At 45.8% G+C, this 27,957-nt stretch overlaps 1 protein-coding gene across 4 annotated transcripts in view; it reads right to left on the bottom strand.

The window, feature by feature from the left end:
• map3k13 (mitogen-activated protein kinase kinase kinase 13) overlaps positions 1 to 27,957 on the bottom strand; it is a 179,956-nt gene that overhangs the window by 112,056 nt on the left and 39,943 nt on the right. Inside the window, exon 1 of one of the 4 annotated variants that reach the window (XM_073046403.1) lies at positions 6,366 to 6,497. The exons of the other annotated variants lie outside the window; for them this stretch is intronic. The gene's annotated coding sequence lies outside the window, so the exon portion shown is untranslated. Of the gene's footprint in view, positions 1 to 6,365; positions 6,498 to 27,957 lie in introns of those variants that run through there. 4 annotated transcript variants of the gene reach the window in all.

Genomic DNA, 27,957 nt, shown 5'->3' with positions numbered 1-27,957 from the left:
AATCTGAAATATCTGTAGTCTTTTTAGTCTGTTCTGTATCATTTTGCCGCAACTGGGCGTTCTATATTAAAGGTATATACTTAAATAAAGGTCAGCTTGAGATTAATTTGTATCCTAAGAATCAGCCAAGAAATTGCTCCAGCACCTCTATCTCCTCAGGAGACTAACAAAATTTGGCATGTCCCTTTTGACCCTCACCAACTTTTATCACTGTACAACATAAAGCCCACCTGGATGCATCTCGGCTTGGTAGTGCAAGAAACCACAGAGAGTTGTCGACTCAAACAACCTGCCCTTGTGGACTCTGCCTACACTTCTTGATGCCTCAGTAACGAAGGACCCCTTCCACGCAAGTCATTCTCCCATTTCCGCCTCTCATCAGGCAGAAGCACCTACCACCAGACTCAAGGTCAGCTTTTATAAGACTACTGGATGGTCCCCTAGTACAACAAGATGCACTCTTCACATCCACCTCGTTATGATCCTTGTACCTTATGGTCTGCCTGTACTGCATTCTCACTGTAACGGTAACATTTTATTCTGAATTCTGTCATTGTTTGCCTCAATACACATTTGAAATGAAATGTACAGATGGGATGCAAGACAGTTTTTCCATTGTTCCTCAGTACATGTGACAAAAATAAACCAATTTTCATCAAGACTAATGTAGTAGGAACAACAGGCAATCTTGTTAAGGATCTGTAGGGAGAAAGGAATTGTCATCGCTTTGGGACATATGCTCCAGATTCCATTATCCACAGTCCCTTGACTTTCTCCAGTGTGGCAGAATTTCACTGAAGTGTGTTAAAATGTCTGTCCACTTTCATTACACTTTGTTACAGAACTCACAGAATGAACAGTTATGCTTTATCCCAAATCCTTTTGAGCTGGAACCTGAGATTTCCCAGCAAATTCCTGACCCAGATCACGGGATGTATTGTCTGGTGGCACCAATGAGAAACTCACAGGGAGAGCCTGAGCAGGAGCCTTCAGGGAAGAGAGTGTTAGCAACTGAAGAGACGCAGGGAGCACAGGGATATAGGGAGGAGAAAGGCGTAGGGCTTGGTGTCTACCTGTTCTAGAGGTGCATATTGGATCTCCACTTCAGGCAAGAAACACACTCAGTGACCACTTTATCAGGTACACCCGATCGTTAATGCAAATATACAAATCAGGCAACTCAAAGCATAAAAGCATGCAGACATGGTCAAGAGGTTCAGTTGTTGTTCAGACCAAATGTCTGAATGGGGAAGATATGTGATTTAACTGACTTCGACTGTGGAATTATTGTGGGTGGTTTGAGTATTTCAGAAACTGCTCTGCTCCTAGGATTTTTACACACAAAATTTTCCAGAGTTTACAGAGAATGGTGCAAAAAAAAATTCATCCAGTGAGTGGCAGTTCTGTGGGTGAAAATGCCTTTTTAATGAGAGGTCAGAGGAGAATAGCCAGACCGGTTGAAGCTGACAGGAAGACAACAGTAACTCAAATAACCACGCGTAACAGCACTGGTGTGCAAAAGGGCATCTGTCCGTATAACATGTAGAATCTTAGAGTGGATGGGCTACGGCAGCAGAAGACCACACCGAGTTTCACTTCTTTACCTAATAAAGTGGCCACTGAGTGTATTTGCCTTAACTTAGTTTGACTTCCATGTCACAAAGTTGCATTTTCGAACCCCAGTGCAGAGACTTGCACTGATCCCACTATACTACTTGAAGACGAACTCTCCCAGGTGACCTGGCCATAACTGAACCCTCCACGAACATCTGCAAAAGCAGATTATCAACCCAAAATTTCATGTCTGAACAACTCTGATTTTCACTGACTGCACTTCAGAGTGACACAGAGGTTTCAGGGCATGAAGGGTGCGGTAGGGGGTGCAAATCTTTCTTCCTTCTTCCCTTCTAAGTCAGTACTTAGTTAATATAGTGTGTGAGACATTAGAAAACATGTCTTTCGTATGGAAGTAATTCTGTTAACTCAGGCATAATGCAAGAAGTGGGTAGTTGAAGCCATCCCCCTTCTCTGATTTTCTCCGTTGCCCTGGTTTACTTCACTGCTGGAGTAACCTGCTTTTCAATCGGTTAACAAAGTGGCATTCACTCGTAAACACAAGCGATTCTACAGATGCTGGAAATCCTGAGTAACACACACAAAATGCTGGAGAACCTCAGCAAGTTGAGCAGCATTCATGGAGAGGAATAAACAGTCAATGCTTGGGGTTGAGACCCTTCATCAGGACTGGAAAGAAAGGGGCCAGAAGTCAGAATAAGGTGGTGGGGGTGGGGGGAGAGAAGGTGGGGGGATAGGACAGGGGAAGCAAAGCGAGAAGCCAGGAGGAGATAGTTGGAAGAGGTAAAGGGCTGAAGAAGGAGTCTAACAGAAGAGGACATTTGACTATGGAAGAAAGGGAAGAACAGAAATCAGAGGAAGGTGACAGTTGCCCCTCATTCCTTCTCCCTTTTTCCACTCCCCATTCTGGTTACCCTCTCACCCCTTTTCCTCACCTGCCCATCACCTTCCTCTGGTTCCTTTCCTCCTTCTATGGTCCACTGTCCTCTCCTATGAGATTCATTAGGCCTTTGCTTCTTCCACCCATGCCCTCCCAGCTTCTTGCTTCAGCTCCGCTCCCCCACCCACCCACATTTCCCCTCACCCCTATCATCTGCCAGCTTGTTCCCCTTTACCCTCCACTCACCACCTTATTCTGGCTTCTGCCCCCTACCTTTCCGACCCTGGTGAAGAGCCTCAGCCCAAAACGTTGACTATTTGTTCCCATCCATAAATTCTACTTGACTTGCTAAGTTCTAGTGTGTGGGGGTCATTCCTTCGTGTTTGTTGTTGCAACGCTAGGACCCTAACCCTGCAAAGGTCAGGGATCGGATCCGGTGATTTGTAAATTCCGCTCCATAGCATATTGCACAGCACGTATGTTTCCTGGCTTGTCTTCCTCTATTTTTTGCTGGTAGAATCGGTGACGAGGGGCACACAGGAGTGAGTTAGATCAGCTGGTTAAGTGGTGTTGCAACAAAGAGCTCACACTCAACATCAGAAGACCAAGAAACTGAGAACATACACTATTCTTACTGAGGGGTCAGCAGCGGAAAGGCTGAGCAAATTTAAGTTCCTGGGTGTTAATCTCTCTGAAAATCCATCCTGAGCCCAGTACATTAATGCAATCATGAAAAAGCCACACCAGCAGCTAGGCTTCATTAGGAGCTTGAGGAGATTTGGTATTTCCCCAAAGACTCTAGCAAATTTCTACAGATGTACCATGGAGAGCATTCTAACTGGGTGCATTAATGCTTGGTATGGAGGCATCAGTGCACAGGATCGCAAGAGGCTGCAAAGGGCTGGAGACTCAGCCAGCTCCATCGTGACCACAAACCTCGCCGCCATTGAGTACATCTTCAGAAGAGTACCTCAAACAAAGTCCATTACCTATTCTCATTCCTGCAGCTCCACCCTCCCCATCATCGAGTACATCTTCAAGAAGGGCTGCCTCAAGCAACACCCATTACTAAGGACCCTCACCACCTGAACATGCTCCCTTCTCAATACTCACCATCAGAGCAGATATACAGGAGGCTGAAGGCCCACATTCAATGAGTCAGAAACGGCTTCATCCCCTCTGTCGTTAAGATTTCACTATGGTCTCAGAACTCATGAACACTGGCTCGTTATTCCTTTTTGTTTTACACTTTTTATTTGCTTTTGCATATACAAGTTTATGTCTCTGCACGGTAGTCATTTTTATTTTATTTGGAGATACAGCATAACGGCAGGCCATTCCAGCCCAATGAGCCACACCACCTAGTTACACCCGTGTGACCAATGATGCCACTGAACAACATATCTCACTTCGTACAAGTCAGTGATAATAAATCTGATTTTCATAAATTGCATTTCTGACTCCAGGGAGAAGGGACACCCAGAAGGCATTTCTGTTATCTGCTGGAAATTCCAAAGTCCTGCTCAGTTCATGGTAGAATTCAGAGTCCTTCAGGGTTCATTTGGATGGTAGTCTCGGCCTCCCAGCAGCCCTGTGCTGTCTAGAATCTAAAACTCAAATCCATTCTGGGTCTGCGGTGAACTTTCTGGGTTGTACAAGAGCTGAGGGAAGTATTTAATGTTAGCACTCTTGGGAGTGGAGAGAGGAAGGAAAACTGCTTTTGATATCCATTGGGGAACTGAAGGAGGAATTGGAGGGAGGCAGGTCCAGCTCTAATGCCTTCCCGTGCAGAGTTTTTGATGTTATAAGCTGTGTGTGTTTTCACAGTGTTGGTCACGGTCCTCTGCCGCTGTAGCCCATCCACTTCGAGGTTTGATGTGTTGTGCGTTAAGAGATGCTTACCACTGTTGTAACTGTGATAATGGCCACACTGGTTGTAAACAGTGTCAACCAGTCTGCCCATTCTCCTTTGATCTATTTAACAAAACATTCTTGTCCACAGAACTGCCATTCACTGGATGTTTTTTTTGCTTTTCACACCATTCTTTGTAAACTCTAGAGCCTGTTGTGCATGAAAATCCCAGGAGATCAGCAGTTTCTGAGATACTCAGACCACCCTGTCTGGCACCAATCATTCCACAGTCAAATTTACTTATTTCTACCCCATTCTGATGTTTGCTCTGAACAACAACTGAACCTCTTGACTATGGAGTTGCTGCCACATGATTGGCTGATTAGATATTTGCATTAACTAGGTGTACAAGTCTACCTAATGAAGTGGCCACATGAGTACATTAAAATTGAGACGATTATCACCGGAGACTTAACTCTGACAGTGTTTCTCAAAGAGAAACCAGGAATATCTGGAGAATATTATCTCAACAGAAGATTAGGGGAAGTTTCCTGTACACATAAAAGAAACCTGGGAAGTTCACACCATGGGACTGTTGTGGATGGGATTTAGACTGCCTCTCCATTACTGCAGATACACAGGGTCAGTCAGTGAACTGGAACTGGATTGGGTGGTCCGAATTGATACCTGCACTGTATCACATGGATGAAAGCAAAATGGAGGCCAATGTAAGAGAGAAGGGTTAGATTGATGTTAGAGTAGATTTAAAAGTTGGAGCGACAACGTGGGCCGAAGGACCTTACTGTGCTATAATGTTCTATGTCCTATTTAAGAAATACTTAAACAGGCACAGAGATTATAGAAAATTGGAGAGCTACGTAAGAGGGGAGGGTTAGAATGATCTTCAGAGCACATTAAAAGGTCGGCGCAATATCATGGAAGTAAAGGATCTAAAGTTCTACAGAGCAGCCTGAGAGAATATACACACACACACGCACACAGTATCCGCACCTGATATGAGACAGCGTCAGCCTCCGAAAACTTTATAAACTTGTTAAGATTTCACGGACTCGCAAAGCTAACCCCTCTGACTTCCCATTAGAGAATTAAATCAGAAACTACAGGCTACTCTTGGGGCTGGTGGGGAGCGAGTTTTGTTGTGAAACAACGTTCAGAAGTGTTAGGTACCGCCTGATCCCACCAGAAGGTAGCATCTTCCAGCCAAATTGCACCAAGCATAAAATCCCGGAGAATGATGTGAAAACTGTCAGCGGATTCTGCGGAGGTGATTCACACGTTGTGGAAACGGAACTCGGTTCTGCCCAGACGGGAGACACAACAGCTATTAACCAGAGGTCAGGCGTCACCCCAGTAATAGCCTTAACACGGGTCTCTATTCTGCAGCTGCGCTTGGATCGCCCTGTAAACATGCCGGGTGTCAAAGGGCGACCGTATTCCCAAATAAAATACACACTGGGATAATTGGGGGAAGACAGCTCTCCTCAGCCCACAGTATATGCCCACGGCTTGCTCACATCTCTCCAAGGACCATCCTCACTCAGTTCATATCCTTCCCCCCTCCCCTCCCCTCCCCCATCACACACCAGACCCACATCTAAACCTGCCCTGCTTCAGCCCGGAAACGTCCCCCCTGCAATCGGGCCCTTTCAGCAGGCTGGCCACCGCTGAACTAACCCAACTCTCGGCAACGCTGGCAGAGCAGCGGCTCCGGTCTATTTTTAAACGCACGCAAGTATTTATAACCGAGGCTAAAAGACGTAAATAAAAGGGCGAGGAAGGAGGAGGAGGAGGACAGGCAGGGAGGGGAAGAGCTGGAGACAGAAGCTTCTCCGTGGGGTATGGACATTCTGTTCAGCACCATTTTGCTAGTCAGCTCCTTGTGGCCTAAGTGCTGCCGGCACTGATAGCAGCGTTACGAGCATCCCGTCCTTCACATCAAGGCAACCTCCGAGCCCGGGGAGAAAAATATCTATAAAACAAACCAGCCAGGCGCCGAGCGAGGGATGCAAGGGGAAGCAAAATAAAACCATCACTTACTCCGGACCGAACTCATCCTTTCTTTCAGCCCCAGTTTTCCCAACACGAGGGGAGATGGTGGAGAAAGGAGTCTCGCTGATTAAAACAAAAAATCCTCCCACACAATCTTGCAGCCCACTGCAAACAGCCCAGAAGGCTGCTGACGTCACCGATTCATGAATGGATGTAAATTGGCCTGTTTTAGAATTCAGCACAGGTCTGTGAGCGGGGAGGGGAGGGGAGGGGAGGGGTGGCGGGAGGGCGGGGGCAGCCCCAGCCCAATGGGCTTATGTCTAGCTCCCTCAGAACGAGAACACCGATTACACCGTACAGAGCGCCCCAGCCTCGGGAGCTTTAATTCCGCCCCACGCTGAGCTTCCCCGGGCACCGACTTGGGTGCCCGCACCGCCGCTCCTCAATGCTGTCCCGTGAAGGATGGTCCAAGTCCCCGAAGAGACGGTGAACTGTCTCCTAAAAGGGTGCTGCTCTTGAATCAGAATCAGATTTATTATAACTAATTCAGATGGCATGAAATTTAATGTTCTGCTCCAGCATCAGTTTGAAACGTTCAATGACTATAAATTGTAAAAAAAAATTAAAAATAGTGTTATAAAAAGGAATGACAAAGTAGCGTTCTGAAATTTGGTGGTGGGGGGGGGGGAGGAAGAAACTTCCAAAATTGAGTGTCTCCAGGCTCCTGTACCCCTTCCTGATGATAGGAACATGTCCCGGTGATGAGGGTCCTTAATGATGGGTGCTGCCTTTTGAAGGTGTCTGTCCCCGATGGTGGGAAGGCTACGGCCCACGATGGGACTGGCTGGGTCTAGAACTTTCTGCAGCCTCTTGCGACAAGTGCATTTGCGACTCCATACCAGGTTGCCATGCAAGGGTACATCTGGGAAAATTTGCAAGATTTGTACCAAATCTCTCAAAACTCCAGATGCAGATACAACTGCTGGCATGCCTCCTTCACCATGTGCTGGGCCCCTCTCAGACGCTGACGCCCAGGAACTTGAAGCTGATCACCCTTTCCAATGCTAACCCCTCCGTGAGGACAGGTGTGGTCAGTCTGACTTTGAGCAAAGCTGAAGCTGGGCGACTTCAGAACACAAGCCAGCCAGCTTCCTGAGTTCCTTTCTCCTTAAACACACGCCCAGTAGCATCTGACGTACGCGGAAACTGTAGCACTCAGGGAAAACTAACACGGCCACGGCGAGAACGTGCCAACTTCATGCAGACAGCACCCTTGGTCAGGATCAAGAGGCGGTCTCTGGGCAGCTCTCCTGGCTGCTATTTCAAACTTTGTTCCGTGATGGTGACAGCGGAGGTGATCAGGAGTTCAAAGTATTGTCAAAGTACGTAGATGTCACCACATTCATTTTCTTGTGGGCATTCACAGTACACAGTAGAATCAGTGGAAATCTGCACACGGAGATGTACAAACAACTAACGGGTATAAGAAGACAAACCGCAATTACAAATAAATAGATAGCTAGATAAATACATAATATTGAGAATAGGGCTTGCAGAGTCCTTGAAAGTGAGTACATAGATTATGGAACAGTTCAGAGTTGAGGTGAGTGAGGTTCTCCACACCAGTTCAGGAGCTGGATGATTGAAAGGTAGTAACTGTTCCTGAATCTGGTGGTATGGGACCCGAGGCTCCTGTACCTCCTTCCCGATGGCAGCAGTGAGAAGACAGCGTGGCCTGGATGGTGGGGGCCCTCAATGATGGATGCTGCTTTCCTGCGGCAGCACTCCATGTAGATATTGCCAGTGGCGGGGAGGGCTTTTCCTGTGATGGACTGGGCTGTATCCATTACAGTTCAGAATGTGGAATGCACAGGCCAGAATGTTTGACGGCTCCCCCCACCCCAACCAAAAAAATGGGAAGCCTCAATGGAATTCTGAGCAGAACAGAGGACCATTGAAGGTAAGCTGGCCCTGCCCAGTGGCCGCACTGGGAGAGTGGGCCTCCTCCCTCTGCATTCTTACCTGTGGCCCACTGCGGGCACTGGCATCAAATGTTTGCCATGATGACCAGTGTCACCTACGTGTCCTTTCTGCAAATGGTTCCGTACAGAGAGAAGAGCGCAATCCAAAATCGATACCTCGGTTTGTGTGTGTCACCCGTGCCCTCCCTCCCTCCCTCCCCTACACATCCTGAGCAGCTCTTCCAGGTGATGCGGTGAGTCAGATGTGAATTCTGCAGTGCTGTTAGTTGCAACCAGTGCTCCTGCTCGGGCCTCACCTCCTTTGTAAGACAGGGTTACTGCTTGGCTAAGCACCGTGCGCTCTGTCTGCCTGGGTCTCCTGGTTGCCGGCCATTCTAATTTTCCTCCCCATTCCCACACTTTCATGACCGTTCTCAACCTCCTCTACTGCCAGGGTGAGGCCGAACACAAACTCAAAACTTATATTCCACCTGAGTGGTCTACAACCTAACGGCATGAACATTAAACTCCCCAATATCGAGGACATCTTCAAAAAGCAATGCCTTAAAAAGGCAGCATCCATCACTAAAGACCCCCCACCATCCAGGACATGCTGTCTTCATCTTACTACCATCAGAGAGGAAGTACAGGAGCTTGAAGACACACTTTTGGAGCAGCTTCTTCTCCTCTGCTATCAGATTTCCAAATGGACACTGGACCAACCCATAAACACCAATTTACTGAGAAAACGTTGTCTCATTTTTACTGTGTACTATACCAGCAGTTATGGTTGAAATGACAATAAAAGTGACTTGACTACTATTTTTGTTCTTTTTGCACTATTAATTATATATATATTTCTTGTTATAATTTATAGTATTTTATGTATTGCATTGTACTGCAGCCACAAAACAAATTTCACTACACCTGTTAGTGATATAAAACCTGATTCTGACTCTCCAGCTTCCAGTAAACTGCTCCCCCGTTCCTTTCATTATTTTCTCTCTCCTCCTGATCTACCCATGTCCTTCTATACCCCCACCATCCCCATCACACTCGCTCTTTTTCCCTCCCTCCCCTTTCTATCTGCCCATCACCCACACACTCCTCCCACTGGTTCACCTCCCTCCCTCGATTCCATGCGCCACCTTTCTCTCCTATCAGATGCCATTGCCCTCAGCACTTCATTGCCTCCACCTCTCCGCTGCCAACTTCTGAGGCCATTCCTACTCTCCTCTCCTCCTCCTCCTACTCTCCTCTGCCCATCAACCCTCCTTGCCTGCATTTACCTATCACCAGACAGCCTTTGACCCACCCCCACCTTTTTCTACAGGATACCCACTGTTCATAGACACTGCCTGAGCCACTGTCTGCCTCCAGTTCTTTGTGTGTTGTTCCAGATTCCAGCATCTACAGACTCTTGTGCCTCTCAGTGCAGTAGCACAGCGGTTGGCGTAACGCCTATGACGGAAGTTCAAATCCGTAGCTGTCCATAAGGAGTTTGTACATTCTCCCCACGACCACACGAGTTAGTGGGTTTATTGATACATGGGTGTCATTGGGCGGTGCAGACTCATCGGGCTGGAAGGGCCTGTTACTGAGCTGTATCTCTAAATAAAATAAAAATTACCCCCATTACTTTAAGAGCAATTTCTCATTCGTATGCAGATACACCTTTTCCATTCCCCTTTTTGCACCAGATCTTTTGCTAGATTCAAAAAGATTTATAGTACCTTTCCCAGCATTGGTGCTTTTAGGGACTTTGGAAGCTTCAATTCTGTTGTTACGTTCGTCTTCAGCGAGAGCAAATTTCAATCTGGCAAGGTCTTGCATTGTGTAGGGGCCTCACTTTATTGATAGTCAGAACAAAAGGTGCTGCAAAGTCTGTCTGTCTCCTGCTGCTGCTGCAGGTCAGATCCGGAAGAGAAACCCCATTTCAACGTCTGAGCCACTGATGGGCTAACCTAGTCGCAGGGTTAGTTTATCAGCATTCTACATGGGTCATTCCTCCACAAGAACCAAAAGCCTGCGGACAGTAAGGGGCAGCTCCCTCAGGTTTTCTGAACCTCAGCCCAGGAACAAACTCCAGGTGCATCCACAGTGTGATGTTTCAACAGCAAGCACCCGATGGTTCAACACAACTTCTTATGCCAGCAGAACATCAAAGTATTCAACTTACCGTGCCCACTGGATTCTGCTGAAGTTCTGGCAAGTTATACTTGCAGTAGCAGTTACAAAACAGAGAGGCTTCAAAGAGGAGTGTTTATTCTAATAGAGACACAAGAGACTCCATTAGAAAGCTGGAGCAACACACAAACACTGCAGAAAGCCAGTGTTTATGGTGGAATGTTTGGTATCGAGACCATTTATCCATGCCATCTACTATATGTAACCTTTATTTATCTTGCTAGGAAGATAAACGTGCCGGAGTTGGCAGCCCAACACAATCCTTGCCAATTTGATTTGATGCAAATGATGCATTGCACTGTACTTCCCGATGTTTTGATGTACACGTGACAAATAGAGCTATCCTGTAAGTGGACCCAGATCAAAACGTTGACTGTCTATTTCCCTTAAAAAATGCTGCATGACCCTCTGAGATTCTCCTGCTTTTTGAGTGCTTCGTCTAACTCAACCAGCAAGGAACTCCCTACACTTGGTGCTACCATATATATTGTACACATTGATATAATTCCATCCTCTGAACACATGCCTTATTTATATAACTACATACAAATATCCTATACTACTGTCCCTCTTTTTAAAAAATGCATGCTGCAGGAAAAACTTAACATGAAGTTGTCGCAACTAAGTTTTTCATTGCACCCGTACATACACATACTTGTGCATCTGACAATAAACTCAGCTTTGACCCTGACAAGACTGTACCTGGAGGACTGGGTACAATTTTCACTGTATCATTGGAGGCAGTTCAGAGAACATTGATCCCTGGGATCAGAGGATTGCCCTGGAGGAAGCACTAAACAGGACTTGACTATCCACTAAACAACGTATAAGACATGTCTCAAATAAAGCGAATCTCTTATACAAATAGAGGAGTCGTATTGTATGCAAACAGGAAATCATCCAATAGTATATTGTAAAGTAGAGGGATCACAGAATACCTGCTTCTTCTTAGCTTCTTTCAGCAAATGTACAGATCTTCCCCCCACTGCTCCCCCTCAAATTGGAAGCAAGTTCACACAGAGAAGTCAATAAACATTAACCTGAGCTAAACTGTCAAACGATTGTGAAAGCAACTGTGCTACACTATTGGTCACTAGTTTGGCTGTTGTTCCATGGGTACCTTCACTCTGCAAGGAACAAGTACCCACACGTCAAATTTCACTCCGTTTTGGATGAACACAAGTAAATTATAGTTCCACTTTTGATAAAATTCAGCATGGACCCCTTGAAATGATTGGGCATTTCTAAGATCATAATAGAGCCCCAGGAGCTCTTTCTATGTATTGGTGGTAAAATGTACACATTGATAGAATTTATCTCATCTTTATCCACATATGCCCAATACACAAACTCCTGCCAATGACGTACATACTGTCCACACAAATGTCTGTGGCACGCAGCTCTTCCACGATCCATTTTCTGAGAACACTTGGAATGGCTCCGAGGTAAAAGATGAAATGGCGTCTTTATTGGTGTCACCTTAGTAAGCAGAGGACACAACATTTGATCAGGGAAAAGAAGGAAGCGCAGTCAGTTATGGGAAACTGGTATTAAGTGAGTTGCTCAAGGTTTATTAGGAATCTAGGAGGAAACAAGCAAGATGGCAAAGGAGGAAGGCAAAAAGGAGCCTTTTCAAATAACAATAGGATTAAGATCAAGGATTGTCGTCACTACTTCCTCCCATAGATGCTGTCTGGCCTGCTGAGTTCTGCCAGCATTTTGTGTTTTTAGGATTAAGATCAATCCTAAAACCTTTAAGTATACTCAATGGTCACTTTATTAGATACCTCCTGTACCTAATAAAGTGGCCACTGAGCATATGTTCATTGTCTACTGCTGTTGTAGCCCATCCACTTCAAGGTTTGACGTGTTGTGCCTTCAAAGGTGCTCTTCTGTGGTAATGTGTGGTTATCTGAGTTATTGTTACCTTCCTGTCAGTTTGAACAAGTCTAGCCATTCTGACCTCACTTATGAGCAAGGCATTTTCACCCACAGAACTGGATTTTTTTTGTTTTTCACACCATTTCTCTGCTTGAAAATCCAGGGAGATCAGCAGTTTCTGAGATACTCAAAACACCCTGTCTGGCACCAACAATCATCCCACAGTCAAAGTCACTTAGATCACATTTCTGCTCCACTCTGATGTTTGGTCTGAATGGCAACTGAACCTCTTGGCCATGTCTGCATGCTTTTATGCAGAGTTGCTGCCACGTGATTGGCTGATTAAATATTTGCATTAACGAGCAGGTGCACAGGTGTAACTAATAAAGTGGCCACAGTGTACATTAGAAGCAACAGGGTAACTAAAGGATGGAAGAACTTCAGTAGTAATCCATGTTGGAGCCAGGGGATTTGAGTGAGTATCGAAATGCATACTTCTCACTGGTATTCATCTCATTGAGAGGTGTGGAGGCTGGAGAGTTAAGGGGTACACTGATATCCTAGAATGCATCTGTATCAGGAGGGAGGAAATGTTAGAGGCCCTATTCAAAAAAAAATTCAACATGGATCCCTTGGAACGATTGACCATTTCTGAGGTCATAATAGCATCCCATTGGTTTTGCTCTGTAATGGTGGTAAATTGTACACACGGACAGAATTTGTCTCAACTCGCTGTGCAAGTTAGTAGGTGTTAAGAAGGAATACAGTGTGTTGGCCTTCGTTACTCAGGGAATTGAGTTCAAGAGACATAAAGTAATATTTTAGGTCTGCAAATCCCTGGTTAGAACATACTTGGAATATTGTGTCAGTTCTGATCACCTCATCATAAGAAGGATGTGAAAGCTTTGGAGAGGGTGCAGAGAAGATTTACCAGGATGTTGTCTGGATTAGAAAGCATGTCTTATTATGATAGGTTGAGCAAGCTAGGCTTTTCTCTTTGGTGCAAAGGAGAATGAGAGGAGACTTGATAAAGGTGTACAAGATGATGAGAGGCACAGATCACGTGGATAGCCAGAAACTTTTCCCAGGGTGAAAATGGCTAATACAAGGGGACATAATTTTAAGGTGATTGGAGGAAAGTGTAGGGGGATGTCAGGGGGTTAAAAGGTTGGCACAACATCATGGGCGGAAGGTCCTGTACTGAGATTTTCTATGTTCTATTTCTAGAACAGATTAAAGTGGATAAATCCCCAGGGTCTGATGGGATCTATTCCAGGATGCTAAGTGAGGAAATGGAGAGGACTGCTGTGGTTCAGGGAAGAGATTTCTGCATCCCCATTAGCCATGGGTCAAGTACCAGAAGACTGGAGGATCGGCAATGTTCTCCCCTTTTTTGTAAGGGGCAGCAGGGATAAGCCTGGAAACTACAGGCTGTAAACCTGCTGTCAGAGAAGATTCTGAGAGACAGGATTTACGTTCACTTGAAAAGGCAGGGAGAGAAAAGGAAGAGTTGGTATAGTTTTGAACAGGGAAGGTCATATCTCTCATTTGCCATTCACACTACGATAATACCGGTATTAATAGCCAATAGAATCTACATGTTAAAAGGCCAATAATACTATAGAATTAGTAACGTAACTGACCAGGTGTCACTCTATAATCCTTCACAGGCATCCTTACCTTGTCTTGGTACTCTAAATGGCTCGAGTCCCCTGCTGTGCAAACGGAAGCTATAAACATCAAAGGCCTCACTTGCCTGGGCTGGCTGCACACTCTTTACAAACTGTCCTTGCCTGGACATTATCCCAACCCTTGCCTTGCTGCAACTTCCACACCCGTCAGTTCCTCTCCAAATCACACAGGCCCAACTTAGAAATGTGTCGCCCATCACTGGGACCAAGCCCCAGTCTCCCTCAACAGTACTGTATGCAGTTCTGATCGCTTCCCTATAAGAAGGACGTCATTAAACTGGAATGGATGCAGAAAACATTCACAAGAATGTTATGGGGCGGCTGTACTTATTGGGAGAGACTAGAAAGGCTGGGACTATTTTCCCCTCAATGAAGGAGACTGAGGCTTAGAAAATTATCAGGGGCAATGATAGGATGATGGTCACCGTTTTTATTTCCTAAATAAAATCCTAACACTAGAGAGCATAGGTTTAAAGAGAGAGGGAAAAGATTTCAAGGCAACCTAAGGGGAAAGTTTTTACATACAGAGGGTGGTGGGGGTATGGAACAAGCTGTCGGGGGAAGTGGTAGATGAAGGTACAATTACAAAGTTTAAAAGACATCTGGGCAGGTATATGATAGAAAGGGATTAGAAGGATGTAGGCTAAGCACAAGTAGACAGGATTAGATCCGGAAGGCACCTGGGTCATCATAAATGAGCTGTGCTGAAGGGTATGCTCCCATGCACCATGACTGTGTGACGGGGTGGGGGGAGTAATTCAGTGAGAGTGCGAACATTTGGAACAAGCTAGAGGCAGATGTGATTATCTTCTTTAAAAAGTGTTTTGGACTGGATTCCATGCGACATAGCCTTCCAGACCTGCCAAGTATCAAAGGAAAATTAATTTATTAAAGTACGGATTGTATATGTCACCATATACTGCTTTGAGATTCATTTTCCCGCTGGCATTCACAGTGAAACAAAGAAATACAATGCAGACAATTAAATGTTTGTTATTCTTTGTGCGTCGTTTTTATTGATTCTGTTGTGTTTTTTGCTCCACTGTGAATACCTGCAAGGAAATTACTCTGAAAGTTGTATATGTTGACATATAGGTACTTTGATAATAAATTTTACTTTGAACTTTGAATACAGAGACCGATACTGTAGAGTACTCCATGTGTCATTTCACAGATGTTCCAGATAATTAAAGAATAATCTCTCAAACTTTTCAATTCGGAATTTCCCTGCCAATAAATGACAACATTCTGCCAGTGTTTCTAATTACTTGCCATACCTCCATTCTGGCCTTTTGCAAATTATGTGCAAGGAGACATAGATCTCTCTGTAACTCTACTGGTTATCTCCTTATTTTCAATTAGATTTTGTATTTCTGGCATCACCAGCAAGGCCAGAGAACCCCCGCTTTGCTCCACTTTATACCTATGATTGTGCGGCCAAGCACTGCTCCAAGGCTACATTTTAAGTTTGCTGACAACGCCACTGTTGTTGGCCAAATCAAAGGTGGTGACAAATTGGCATGTAGGACGGAGATTTAAAATCAAGCTGAACGGTACCTCAATGACATACTCTCACTCGACGCCAGCAAAACCAAAGAGCTGATCGTTGATTACAGGAGGAGGGAACTAGGCGTTCATGAGCTGGATCTCATCCGGGGATCAGAGGTGGAGAGGACCAGTAACATTAAATTCCTTGGCATAACAAAGGACCTGTCCTCGGACCAGTGCATAAGTGCCATCACAAAAATGGCACAACTGTCTTAGCAGTTAGAAATTTACTTTGAATTTATTGCTCAATCTTAATGTGTTACTTACGATAAAAGCCCCAGGATAGAAGGTTCTGACTAACGGTAAGGGCTCCCTACACTATGCTCTACCTTCTATACAGCTCTGTCCTCTGACCGCGAGACTTGCACAGTCTTCTGGGGTGAAAGTAAGGAGCGATTGCCTGGGAGCCGGTATGACTCTGTCGGCAGCTCAAAGACACAGAACCCACGTGTGACTTCAGGGTTCAAGGAGCTGGGAGTAACAACACAGGGCCGTCACCCACACCACTTCATCCGCACGTATAGAATGTTTACTCACTGGTGTTTCATATAGAATCACAGGGGCTCCGATTGTGGAAATCAGGGCTATAGGACACAATACTCCTGTAGACCGTAAGACACAGGAGCAGAATTAGGCCATTCAGCCCATCGAGTCTGCTCTGCCATTCCATTTTGGATGCAGCATCTCAAGTTTTTCTATGTGACCATAGGATTTCTTCTGCTCTCCTGCACCCCAGACCTGGTTTGCTCCGCACTACTAAAAGTACCCTGACCAGTTGCATCACAGCTTAGTACGGCAACTTTGATGCAGAACATTGCTAGAGGCTTTGGAAGCAGATGATGGACGCACCTGGTCCATCACGGGCACAGCCCTCTCCACCACTGATGGCACCTACAGCGGGAACTGCCTCAACCAGGCGGAACCCGAGTTAGGTCATCTTCTGCCAGTAATGTTGAGAAGCAAGTTCCACACTAGGTTCAGGAACAGCTACTTTCCTGCACCCATTAGGAAAGTTCTTGAACAGATCTGCACAATCCTAATCCTACCTATGGCCCACCTTTCACACCACCACCGACTTTACAGTGGTTTTATTTTGCACCAATACCTTGTTTTGCAGTCTTTTTCTTGTTCCACATCTCAAGTTTCAAGTCACTTTTTATTGCCATTTCGACCATAACTGCTGGTACAGTACACAGTAAAACGAAACAACATTTTTCAGGATTATGGTGCTGCATGAAACAATACAAAAACTACACTGAACTACATAAAACAACACTGAAAAAACTACGCTGGACTACAGACATGAAGTTTTGTGCATAAAGTGCACAAAACAGTGCAGGCATTACAATAAATAATAAACAGGACAAAAGGCACAATAGGCAGCGTGTAGTGTAAATGGCAGGAAGAGAGACCCCGATAATCTTCTCAGCTGACCTCACTATCCACTGCAGGGTCTTGTGATCCGAGATGGTGCAATTTCCGAACCAGGCAGTGATGCAGCTGCTCAAGATGCTCTCAATACAACCCCTGTAGAATGTGATGAGGATGGGGGATGGGAGATGGACTTTCCTCAGTCTTCGCAGAAAGTAGAGACGCTGCTGGGCTTTCTTGGCTATGAAGCTGGTGTTGAAGGACCAGGTGAGATTCTCCACCAGGTGAACACCAAGAAATCTGGTGCTCTTAACGATCCCTACCGAGGAGCCGTCGATGTTCAGCGGGGAGTGGTCGCTCCGTGCCCTCCTGAAGTCAACAACCATCTCTTTTGTTTTGTTCACATTCAGAGACAGGTTGTTGGCTCTGCACCAGTCCGTTAGCCGCTGCACCTCCTCTCTGTATGCTGACTTGTTGTTCTTGCTGATGAGACCCACCACGGTCATGTCATCAGCGAACTTGATGATGTGGTTCGAGCTGTGTGTTGCAGCACAGTCGTGGGTCAGCAGAGTGAACAGCAATGGACTGAGCACACAGCCCTGGGGGGCCCCCATTCTCAGTGTGATAGTGTTGGAGATACTGCCTCCGATCCGGACTGATTGAGGTCTCCCAGTCAGGAAGTCTAGGATCCAGTTACAGAGGGAGGTGTTCAGGCCCAGTAGGCTCGGCTTTCCAATCAGTTTCTGAGGGATGATTGTGTTAAATGCTGAACTGAAGTCTATGAACAGCATCTGAACGTATGTGTCTTTTTTGTCCAGGTGGGTTAGGGCCAGGTGGAGGGTGGTGGCAATGGCGTCATCTGTTGAGTGGTTGGGACGGTACGCAAACTGCAGGAGATCCAGTGAGGGGGGCAGCAGGGTCTTGATATGCCTCATGACAAGCCTCTCGAAACACTTCATGATGATGGATGTGAGAGCAACGGGACGGTAGTCATTGAGGCAGGACACTGAAGACTTCTTCGGCACGGGGACGATGGTAGCAGCCTTGAAGCACGTTGGAACTATGGTGCTGCTCAGGGAGATGTTGAAGATGTCAGTGAGAACATCTGCTAGCTGGTCTGCACATCCTCTGAGCACTCTACCAGGATGTTGTCTGGTCCAGCAGCCTTCCGTGGGTTGATCCTGCACAGGGTTCTTCTCATGTCGGCCACGGAGAGACACATCACCTGGTCATTCGCAGGAGGGGTGGACTTCCTTGCCGCCATGTCATTTTCCGCCTCAAACCGGGCGTAGAAGTTATTCAGCACATTTGGGAGGGAGGCATCACCTGCACAGTCAGGTGATGTTGTCCTGTAGTTGGTGATGTCCTGGATGCCCTTCCACATGCGCCTCGTGTCGCCGCTGTCCTGGAAGTGGCTGTGGATTCGCTGGGCGTGTGTACACTTTGCCCCTCTGATGGCTCAGGACAGTTTGGCCCTTGCTGTTGTTAAAGCTGCCTTGTCGCCTGCTCTGAAGGCAGAGTCGCGGGACCTCAGCAGCGCACGCACCTCTGCAGTCATCCATGGCTTCTGGTTAGCACATATAGTGACTTGGACACAGAGACGTCATCAACGCACTTGCTGATGTAGCTGGTCACTGATGCTGTGTACTCCTCTAAGTTGGTGGAGTCACCATCGGTTGCAGCCTCCCTGAACATGTGCCAGTCAGTGTGCTCAAAGCAGTCTTGAAGAGCAGAGATGGCTCCTGCTGGCCAGGTATTCACCTGTTTCTGAACTGGTCTGGAGCGCCTGACGAGCGGTCTGTATGCTGGGATTAGCATAACAGAGATCTGGTCTGAATAACCGAGGTGGGGGCGTGGCTCCACCCGGTATGCGTCGGGGATGTTTGTGCAAACAAGGTCCAACGCGTTCTCCCCTCTCGTTTCAAAGTCCATATGCTAATGGAATTTGGGGAGCACTGACTTGAGGTTTGCATGGTTAAAATCTCCAGCAACAATAAACAGTCCATCAGGGTGTGTGTTCTGCAGTTCTCTAATAGCCCCATAATAGCCACAGAGCGCCTCCTTAGCATTAGCGCTGTGGGGAATGTAGTCACCGGCTATGAGGACAGTGGTGAATTCCCGTGGTAAATAAAATGGCCTGCACCTAACAGTCACAAACTCCAGTAGCGATGAGCAGTATTTGGAAACCAGCACAGAGTTCTTGCACCATTCCGTATCGATGTAAACACACAAGCTACCACGAGTCTTACCGGAAAGAGCTGCATCCCTGTCCACTCGAAACAAGGCGAGCCCGTCCAGCTGAATGATGGCGTCCGGGACCCCGTCAGTGAGCCACGTCTCTGTGAAAACATACGCACAGCAGACTCCATACTCCCACCGAGTATTTCGTTGGAGTCGGATGTAGTCCAATTTATTGTCCAGGGAGTGGACATTGGAGAGCAGAATGGACGGGACAGCCGGCCGGCTCGGGTTTGCTTTTTGCCTGGCACGGACCCCTGCCCGCTTGCCTCGCTTCCGCTTCCTTGTACACCGCTTTCGACGTCCCCACCTCCAGCCACCAGCAGCAGGCGACTTCGAGGTTTGTAGGCCCGATCCCCTCAGCAAGCCGAGGTCGTGAAATTTAACCAGCAGATCTTCATGAATATTTGTTTTTGGGTGATCTCTGTATTGAGCTGTATCTGGCGATGGTAGATAGTTGCTCAAAATTAAATTTTTAAAAAATTAAATTTAAGTAACACCAGGTCCGAAAGGCTGCTGTTGCCGTGCAATTGATATATAACTTATATTCTGTATGTTGTCCTAAGTTCAAAGCTCAAAATATATTTATTATCGAAGAACATATATGTCACCATATAATACAATACCTTGAGATTCATCTTTTTGCAGGCATTCTGTAGAACACCAAACTACAATACACTCAATGAAAACTACACAGGAAAACTAACAACCAACGTGGTCCTTGATGATGGAATCCTGCTTTGTTGTGGCAGTGCTCCTTGCAAACGTGCTCAACGTTGGGGAGGGCTTTGCCTGTTTTGCCTGATTAACCCGCATACATACAGGAACCTTTCATACCTTATTTATTGAGAAACCATCAATCTCTGCTTGGAAATATTCAAAGATTCTACTTGAACTTCCACCTCCCTTCGCGGACGAGTGTTCCAAAGACCCAGGAGCAGAATTAGCATCAAGTCTACTTTGCTATTCCATCATGGCTGATATATGATCCCTCTCAACCCCATTCTCCTGCCTTTTTCTGTAACCTTTGACATTCTTACTGATCAAGAACTTATCAACCTCTGCTTTAAATATATCCAATGATTTGGCCTCCACAGCTACCTGTGGCAATGAATTCCACAGATACACCACCCTCTGGCTAACGAAATTCCTCATGTCTGTTCTGAAGGGATGTCCTTCTATTTACAAGCTGTGTCCTCCGGTCCTAGACCCTCCCACTATTTGAAACATCCTCTCCACTTCCACGACATCTAGTCCTTTTAACGTTTGGTAGGTTTCAATGAGCTCTCCGTCATTCTTCTAAACTCCAGCAAGTACAGGCCCAGAGCCATCAATTGCTCCCTATACATTAACCCTTGCATTCCTGGGATTCTCATAAACCTTCCCTGGTCCCTCTCCAGTGTCAGTAAACCCTTTGGGGCCCCAAGAAGAAAAATAATAATTTAATTGGTCTTAAATGGGCAACCCCACATCTTTAAACGATCACTTCCAGTTTGAGATTCTCCAACAAGAAGAATCATATTATCCACATCCCCTGTCAATACCGCTCAGAATCTTATCTGCTTCATTCAAATCTCCTCACCCTTCAAAAGCATCCACAGGTTGTCCAAACTCTCATGAGACTGCCTTCCCATTTCAGGTTATTGACTTCAGGAAACAGGATGGAGTACATGCTCGTGGCTAAGTCAAAGGTGAAGATGACTGAAAGCTCAGATTCCTAGGTGTGAACGTCACCAATATTTTCTCCTGATCCAGTCAGGTGAAAATTACAGCCCAGGAAGCGCATCAGCACAGCTGCTTCTTCAGAAGCCGAAAGAAGTACAGCAAGGCACCGACAGCTTTCAGCAACTTTCATAGATGTGTGGAAGTTGCAGTAAGGTAAGGGTTAAGGCAAGGGTGGTGTATGGATAGTGTGCAATCAGCCCAAGGAAGTGAGTTCTTTGAAGAAAGGTCTTTGAAAAGCATAGCTTCGCTTTGCACAGCAGGGGTCTGGAGCCATCTGGTGTGCTGAACAAGATAAGGATGTATATCATGGAAGGCTACACCTACAAGGGGACAATTACTTCTTCTAACTTCAAGGTACCATGGGTTGTTAGCTTGTCCTTTCTTTCAACTTTAACACATTTAACAGATTTCAGAACAGTGGGGTGACAGGGGCCGCGCTGTTCTCCTTGAGCACAAGTAAATAAAGTGTGTTTGAGGAACGAGGGTGAGTTTTCAAAGTCCAGTTAATCGGCAACAACAGATGTACCATTGAACCGACTAAACAGGAGCTTTCGGGAATTTCCTGGGAGATTCAGTACACAGAAGTCACAAGAGTGCCGGTATGGCCATTGCTGGGGGTGGACGCTGCATTGAGGCCTGACAGCAGTTAATTCGGGAGCAGTTGTTGCTATGTAGCCATCGAGCTCCTGGACAGTTCACCTCAGGGCTGTGGCTCACCTTCGGGAACTTTGTATTTAAACTTCCACATGTTATTTGTTTACGCCTTTTTTTACTATTTGCATAATTTGTCCCATTTTCCATGTTGGACTTGTGATGGTCTTTGTTGCGCATATTTTTTATCATGAATTTTATCGTGTTCCTTTGTTTTGCGAGTGCCCACAAGAGGAGGAATTTCAAAGTTGTATATGGTTTACATACTTTGATAATAGATTTGAACTTTGATCCAACGTTCAAGATAGCTTACTATCATTCTGCAGTACACAAGTGTAAGGTGAATGAAGCAATTGTTACTCCGGATCTGATGCAGCACAAAAAAAAACAAGATAACCATGAAGAACAGAATTTAAAAAATCAAAAAGAATAAATATAAAAGCAATGCTATAAAACACAATGTACAAGTAACTGTTTGAATGTGGCCGTATATACAGGCAGTCCCCGGGTTACGTACGAGTTCCTTTCCTGAGTCCGTCTTTAAGTCGGATTTGTAGGTAAATCCGATCAAGTACATCCGGTACTATTTAGCATCAGTTAGTCAAATGTTTGTCTTAGTATGTAGTATATATTTTACCTTTCTATGCATATAAAACACTTAAGAAACATATGTATTCCAATAATTAAACCACTGCTTTGCTTAGTAATAATTGTAGCTTTCATCGGGGCAGGGCCTTTCACATGCTCCATTATTCTCACTTTATCCGTTATCTTTTAAAATTGTTCGGATCATTGACCAACTGTAGCCTAATGCTTTTCCAATGACTGATGGTGTTTCACCTCTTTCCAAACGCTTTATTTTCAATCGCGATCTGGAACAGAAACACTGCCGCCGCCGGCTCCCGAGGTCCGCTGGGTCCTAACAACCACCGCATTGAGACAGGCTAAATGGGACAAGTGGGGGCTGTGCTGGGTTTGGGTATTTGATCATCCACAATATTCCGTGTGGGAATTTAAACTGGAGGTGGCAGTGTTTTTTTTACGAGGTCGAGTTGCAAGCTCGACATCAACCCGGCACGGATGGAACAGAATCACTAGATCGACATCAACCCGGCACGGGAACGGTCTATCACTGCATCAAACTCAAGAAACTCCATTCTTCAGCCCGGCGCTGATCTCACTGCGCCACCAGCTGACCGGAATGGGGGGGGGGGGGGCAGGGTGAATCTTACTAAGAAAAATTTAAGCCAAATACAGAGTTAAACACTCAACACAGTGTCAACGGCAATGACTTAAAATGGCAGACGGCGTCGCGATCTGACTTAAAATGGCGGACGGCGTTCTCCTTCCTCGGTTCGTAAGTACGAGTTGTCCGTAAGTCGGACGTTCGTAACTCGGGGACTACCTGTACCTAGAATTAGCTTACATACACTGACTGTGCATAAAGTGAATCACCGCAGGAAGCATCCTATCTGGATACCTTGGTATGGCAACTGGTCTTGCTCGAGACCTCAGGAGATTGCAGGGAGTTGTGAACACAGCTCAGTCCGTCACACAAACCAGCCTCCCCTCCACGTACTCACACATTCCCCTGCCTCCAGAAAGCAGCCAAGGTAATCAAGGACCCCACCCACCTTAATCATTCCATCTCCAGTCAGGCAGAAGAATTAAAAGCTTGGGACCACATACCACCAAGGCTGTTACTAGACTTCTGAACGAACCTCTCATACACTTGAAGATGAATTCTTGATCTCCCAATCTATTTGCCGCACCTTTGCACTGCGTTTATCTGCACTGCCCTCGCTCAGTAATTGTATTCTGCATTTTGTTTCCTTTTTACTGTAATTTAGTACGTGACAGTAATAAACCAATACCAACAAACCTCTGAACTGCCTCCAACACTTTAACATCCTTCCTTAAATAAGAAAGCCACCAAAACGGAACATGTGATTCCAGATGTGAACTCCGTTGTGTCTTGCGTGACTGAAGCATAATGGCCCACTTTGTATTGAGAAGTTCCGTGCCAAGGTTTGGTGCTTTTATCACTTCGACCTGCTTTGTAAACACTGGCTTTTGCTGCTTCAGATGCATTGCCTTCAGCTATCATTAGTGACTGAATGGGTGACGTTGAGTTTAGATTCAATTGCAAAGCGTGATTCTCAGGATTCCTACCCCATACAGAGGGCACACACAGAATGCTGGAGGCAGCACCTATCAAAAGGAATAAACAGTCAATGTTTTGGGCCAAGACCCTTCATCAGGGCAGATTTCTAGCATATGCAGAATCTCTATGGAGGACAATGCTAAGGACACAACAGTAATTTATTTACTGAGAGAGATGCAATGCAGAATAGGCCCTTCAAGCCTCACTGCCCAACATCCCCGATTTAACCCTAGCCTAATCACGGGACAATCTACAACTGGTACGTCTTTGGACTGTGGGAGGAAACCCACACAGTCATGGGGAGAACCTACAAACTCCTCACAGACAGCGGCATGAATTGAACCTGGGTCGGTGGTACAGTAAGCTACGTTCTAACCACCATGCTCCCGTGCCGCCCCAATAATATGGGCTTGTTATGTAACATCACAAGAGCCCAGCTCTCATTGAAACTAACCAATCCATCGATCTGAAGCGCTATCCCTCTGCCTGATCCACCAAAAACTTCCGTCTTTTTCTGACTTTATTTTAGATTTCCAGCAAATAAAAGCAATGAGCTGCTTCTGTATCACAAGATTTCAGGTTGCTGTGGCATGCCTCTCCAGCTGGAGTCCATTCTGTTCCCGAGCATTTCAGCGTGGGCGTCCTGGGTGTGGGTAACAAATCACCCTGAAGGGGATGAAGTCCCAGGGGCCCACGTGCTGGCTGAGCGCAGGGATCCATTCTGCATACGAGATGCTGGTGAGACCACATTTTCCGAATAGTCATTTTTGGTCACTGTGCTATAGGAAAGATGTTAGTAAACGAGAGGAGTTCAGAGAAGATTTCTAAGGATGTTGCCAGTACTGGAGGGCCTGAGTTGTAGGGAGATGTTTGACAGGCTAGGACTTCATTCTGTGGAGCTTAGGAGACAGAGGGGTGACCATTTAAAGGTGTAAAATCATGAGGGGCATACATAGGATGAATGCACCCAACCTTTTCCCTAAAGTTGGAGATTCAAAAGCTAGAAGGCACAGGTTTTAAGGTGCTTGAAAGTAGGAACAGAGGAGATGTCGGGGTAAGTTTTTTACACAGAGAGTGGTGAGGGCGTGGAATGGGCTGCCGGCAACGGTGGTGGAGGCGGATACAATAGGGTCTTTTAAGAGACTCCTGGATAGGTACGTGGAGCTTAGAAAAATAGAGGGCTATGGGTAACCCTAGGTCATTTCTAAAATAAGTACATGTTTGGCACAGCATCATGGGTCAAAGGGCCTGTATTGTGCTGTAGGTTTTCTGTTTGTTTAAGGCGAGAGGGGAAGGACTTAATAGGAACTTAAGGAGCAACTTTTATTTTTGTTCCCCACACACGTATGGAACAAGCTGCCAGAGGAAGTGGTTGAAACAGGTACAGTAACAACTTTAAAATAACACTGAGACAGGAATATGGGCCAATCTCTGGCAAATGAGAATGATTTTGGTCAGCATGTGCCAGTGGCTGACACGTCCGTCTCTGTCCTGTATATTTCTATAACTATAAAATCACAAGGCTTTTATAACACATCATTGAACACCACTATCATCTACTATCGTACTAAGGAATTAATACATCAGGAAGCTACCCATTATACAGGCGTACAGTACAGAACTTTACATCAGAAAGGGCCTATTTTGTTAAAAAGCCCCCAAGGGTTAAATATGTTTAAAGAACACACACCCACAGAGATCTATACCACTGCAGCACACGATTAGAAGAGATACACTTCAATTTATTTGCTCAATGTTCAAAAGTATTTTCAAAGTATGTAGATGTCACCAGATTCAATTTCTTGCAGGCATTCACAGTAGAACAAAGAAATACAACAGAACCAATGAAAAACTACACACAGAGACAGCATTTATTGTCTATCCCCCCATCTGCTACGACTCAATCACATTATCCGGTCATACTTAGACCAACCAAGGGAAGGATGGTCAATTCCTCCCCGATGGACATTCCGACAATTTCCTTATTCCAGGAATTTTCATTCACTTAATAACTTGAATCTAAACGCCTCAGCTGCTCTGCTAGGATTGAAATTCTCGTTTCCAAATCAATGTCCCAAGTAAATGGATCGCAGCCTACTGGCCAAACACCATTCTTGATTAGTAAAGGAGTCAAAGTTTATGGGGAGAAGGCAGGAGAGTAGGGTTGAGGGGATAATAGATTAGTCATGATGGAATGGGAGAGCAGACTTGATGGGCTGAATTTTCTTATTCAGCTCTTATGTCTAATGGTCATTACCTATAACTTTAACAGAAAACTATGTGGTAGAATGCATTGTCACAAAGGGTTAATGGTTCTGGTTGCACAGGGGAAGAGATGATGTGCTGGGCTTTCCTCACACCAAGAGTCCACAGTGTTATCGTGTCTTGAAGGGTCTTGACAGTGTAGATCCAAACAAAACGATAGAAGGAAATGAGAAAAAGGTAAGTTGTTATGGCAACGGATACAATGAATAATAAAGTAGAACTATGAGCCGTGACACCTTTGAGGCAGAATAAGTTGGCACTGTTGTAGAGAGAAGGATGCAGAGAAAATGTTTCCTCTTTGGTATTTTTGTTCAAAGGGCCATGAATGCAGAAGGTTGGGATGTTCTTTATGTAGGCCTTGGGCCTCCCCCCTACTCCAACCTGTGCTCTTAGAACTGAAGCCTTGAACCCCATTTGGGCCCGATGCTTCACTCCCACATTGGACCTCATCACTCCCTTGAGTTACAGGCTTCACTCCTCCTGACGGTTGCCCATGACCTCTCATCGCCCAAATCCCTACTGTTGGCTCTGATGCTCCCACCCTGCCTTTACTCCCGTCTTCTGGCACTTGCTTCCTCAGATCAATTCAGCAGTGGTGTTCTGGAGGAAGAAAGGAGGGCAAGAGAGGCAGAGGCAGGCAAAAGCGAGTATCTCTCCTCCCTGTTCCTAGTGAGGACAGATACAGCAAGGACTGTCCTTTCCAGGGCAGAGTTTCGCCTGCTCTTGTATTTAGCTGTAGCTATTGACTTCACTGCCTCCTCTCCACCATCTGGCCTGGGTCGGCACCAGATCTGAGGCAATTCACCAGAAGCTAGTTTCGTTCCAGGTTTGTACCTCTGCCGGGGACCTGATAGACTCTGGCTTTACTTCCCATTGCCTCGGAAAAGCAGCTGACCCACCGGAAGACCATACCAACCCAGTCACTCTCTCTTCCACCATCAGGCAGAAGATAAAAACCCCTGAAAGCATATACCACCAGGCTCAATATAGCTTCTGTCCCTGTTATAAGACCCGAACGGATTTCTTGTATGACGAGATGGACTCTTGACTTCACAATCTGTCTCATCATGGCCTCGCACCATATTAAACCATATGACATAGGAGCAGAATTAGACCCATCGAGTTTGCTCCACCATTTGATCATGGCTGATTTATAATCCCTCTCAACCCCATCCCCCTGCCTTTGCCCCATAACTGTTGATGCCTTTACTAATCAAGAGCCTATCAAACTCCACTTTAAAATTACCCATCAACTTGGCCTATACTGCGGACAGTGGCAATGAGTGTACAGGCAATACCTGGGTTACGTACGAGTTCCTTTCCTAAGTCCGTCTTTAAGTCGGATTTGTAGGTAAATCCGATCAAGTACATCCGGTACTATTTAGCGTCAGTTAGTCAAACGGTTGTCTTAGTATATAGTATATATTTTACCTTTCTATGCATATGAAACACTTAAGAAACTTATGTATTCCAATAATTAAACCACTGCGTTGCTTAGTAATAATTGTAGCTTTCAACAGAGCAGGGCCTTTCACATGCTCCATTATCATTTAAAATTGTTCCGATCGTTGACCGACTGTAGCCTAACGCTTTTCCAATGACCGATGGCGTTTCACCTCTTTCCAAACGTTTTATTATTTCCACTTTATTTTCAATCGTGATCACTTCCCATCAACGGAACAGAAGCACTGCGGGCGGCAGGTCCCGAGCTACGCCGGCTCCTGAGGTCCGTTGGGTCCTAAGGATCACCGCACTGAATTCCCCGAGTCCTAAGGACCACTGCAGCGAGACAGGTTAAATGGGACAAGTGGGGGCTGTGCTGGGTTTGGGTATTTGATCCTCTGTAATATTCCGCGTGGGAATTTTAACTGGAGGTGGTAGTGTTTTTTTTAAACAAGGTTGAGTTGTGAGCTCGACATCAACCCGGCATGGGAGGGGTCTGTCACTAAATCGAACTC

This window comes from Hemitrygon akajei, chromosome 5 (assembly GCF_048418815.1).
Source record: "Hemitrygon akajei chromosome 5, sHemAka1.3, whole genome shotgun sequence".
In the NCBI taxonomy this organism is placed as follows: Eukaryota; Metazoa; Chordata; class Chondrichthyes; order Myliobatiformes; family Dasyatidae; genus Hemitrygon; species Hemitrygon akajei.
The sequence above is the reverse complement of the archived record's forward strand: the minus strand, read 5'-3'. Positions and strand labels throughout refer to the sequence as shown.